The sequence below is a fragment of the Stylophora pistillata genome, chromosome 3 (assembly GCF_964205215.1).
Source record: "Stylophora pistillata chromosome 3, jaStyPist1.2, whole genome shotgun sequence".
NCBI classification, from domain to species: domain Eukaryota; kingdom Metazoa; phylum Cnidaria; class Anthozoa; order Scleractinia; family Pocilloporidae; genus Stylophora; species Stylophora pistillata.
In genome coordinates, this window is record NC_142521.1 from 7,019,925 (window position 1) to 7,022,500 (window position 2,576).

Genomic DNA, 2,576 nt, shown 5'->3' on the forward strand with positions numbered 1-2,576 from the left:
GCTTCTGTGAGAAGTTGACTGAATAGGGTTTGTTAGGTTTCAAAATTAATTGCGACAACTGTTTGCTTAGTCATAATTTTGTCTAATGGAAGCGTCCTCAGTCCATTAATGTGTTTAAGCAACTTGTTTGCTACGGTCTGCTTTTAAGAGTTGTTAGGACAGCTCACTTAGTATAACTAAGGTCTGACTGGAATTAAAGCCGGCTGAGTAAACCAAAAAAAAGCTCTAGATCTAAAGTTATCATTTTATCTCGACTTGACAAATATTTCATGTCGTAAATTCGGTTTTTTTAAACTGGATTCTTTCATCATCCTGTTAGAATAAAGCTCAAATGCAGTTTGGTTTTCCTGTGTCCATAAACACAGAAAATCCACATGGTCAATTTTCATGATCCATCGGACTAAGAGGTAAAATCTTTGTTATCTATAGGTTCTGAGGTTTTACCTAAATATGTTTCTTTTTTGTAGTTTCACGCAAGTAATACTCAGACTCTCATTTCAGCTTTTCACTTCAAGTTTAAATCCAGCTTATCATTATTTTACTCATGCCGATCAGTAAATCCAAGATCACCCTGATTTTATGTACTTTACAGCCTCAATTTAATAGCATGTCAATATAAAGGTTGCTAATGTTATGTTAAGCGGAAAATAATGTTATTTGCAGAAAATGTCAATAAAGAAGCATACGAAAGCTGATTGAATTTCAAAATTCAATGCGATTCCAGCAAACAACAATTAATATTGTTATGAAAAGTGCAATGCTAATGATCATAACCTATGCTAACGTTTATAACCTATGTGAAACAAGTCTTGGCCAACAATTATCATGAGGAAAAAAATCCTTTGGTTACATTACCTTTAGAGGATTTTTCTCATGTTTTGAAAAGTCGAAATCAAATTTTGGTATTACGGAATAAGCATTATCTTGTTATGTACAGACCAAATATGTACAAATCAGTATGCCAAGGAATACATCAAACAAATAAGCAAGTTATCTCCGTCACCGAAAAGGGATGCACTTGTTTCAGTCACCAACAGAGTCCTACAGAGAAGGAAATAAACTTTCCACAACATAGATTGTAGTGTATATTTTCAGTCTTGTCTTCGTCGCTGGCCTTGCCAAGTACTCTTCTGCGTGTTTTGTCAGCTTTAGTGACTTTAAAGTTATTTGTGTGAGTTTTTGAAACAAAACACATTGAAGAGTGCATGATGAAGGCAACCCCTTCAGTTTCTCCACAGATAATTTTTAACTGGATACACTTGGCATAAGTTGAGCTGGTGACTATAGATCAACATGGAAATAAAATGTAATTTCTTGAAAAAATGAAATGCATTTAAATTAGAACACCAAAGGAACTTAAACATAACACACTGAAATAACCTGGGTCTTTGTTGTAGTTAAGAAGGATAGATGGTAAATTTAAGCTCAGTAATGAAATGAGAATGGTGTCACAGTCACCTCGACAGAGTACTTCTCTGAGTATTACACGAACTCACGAATGAGTCATTGACCCCCCCCCCCCGACCAGCTAGGCAATTTACTACAATCATGGTAAACTTTGGACATTTTTTTTCGCACAAACAGACTACATGTATGCAGTATGGTCAGATGATTGTTTAAAAGATATCTCGCGATCATGAAGTGTAAGTCAAGCCGTAAGTTGTCACGTGTAGTGTATTGAGAACATAATAAAAGTACTTGTACTAATGTTAATGATATTACTGTAAGATTGCTGAATGATGTGAAAGTACTGTAAATCAAGTGAGATTATTGTATCAGCTTATAAGATACTTGATCAGTGAATAGACAGAATATAGTAAGCAATTGAAGAGCGTTTGTCTCTACTTAATGAATACACAACATCACGCAATTTAAATTGACGTGCAGCCTGATCCGTCAGAATTTCAACATCCATACAACATTACCTCGTTTGCATGTAGAAGAATGCTTCTTTTGGCTTTGAAATTCGTTTCACTATAAGTTTTTGGTTTCTTTTTTTAAATTTAAATGTTCCATTGTCCTTTAGCCAGATAGTGACCCGATAGTGCTTACACTTAACGGTTATGAATTGTCATTGGTGGTCCATCGGTCTCGATGATGACGTCTATGTGCATGAGTGGGTTCGTTGATGACTGAGGAGTCCAAGGCGGGAACGGCAAACACGTCCACGGTGGGAGCAGGGAAACTGGCGTGGAGGTTTGGGTGTCTCTGCTGCTGCCTTCCTTTTAGCGCGAGCCTCAGTGACATTGGCTCGCCGGTGTGCTTCGAAGGCTTTTGTTGCTTCGCGCGTCAATTCACGCTATCCAGTGCGATCCTGTGCACACTCCTCAAGCTGCTTTGTTGCGATGCCAGTGTAGGCGATGTTGGCCTTGATGTAGTCTTTAAAGCGCTTCAGAGGCCTGCCTTGCTTTCTCTTTCCCTTACTGAGCACTCCGTAGAGGAGTTGCTTTGGGATTCTGTCACTGTCCATTCGCATGATATGCCCCGTCCATCTGAGCTGGGCTTTGAGAATCATAGCCTCAATGCTGGTGGTTTCTGCACGGTCCAAGACCTCAAGGTTTGTGATCATGTCCTGC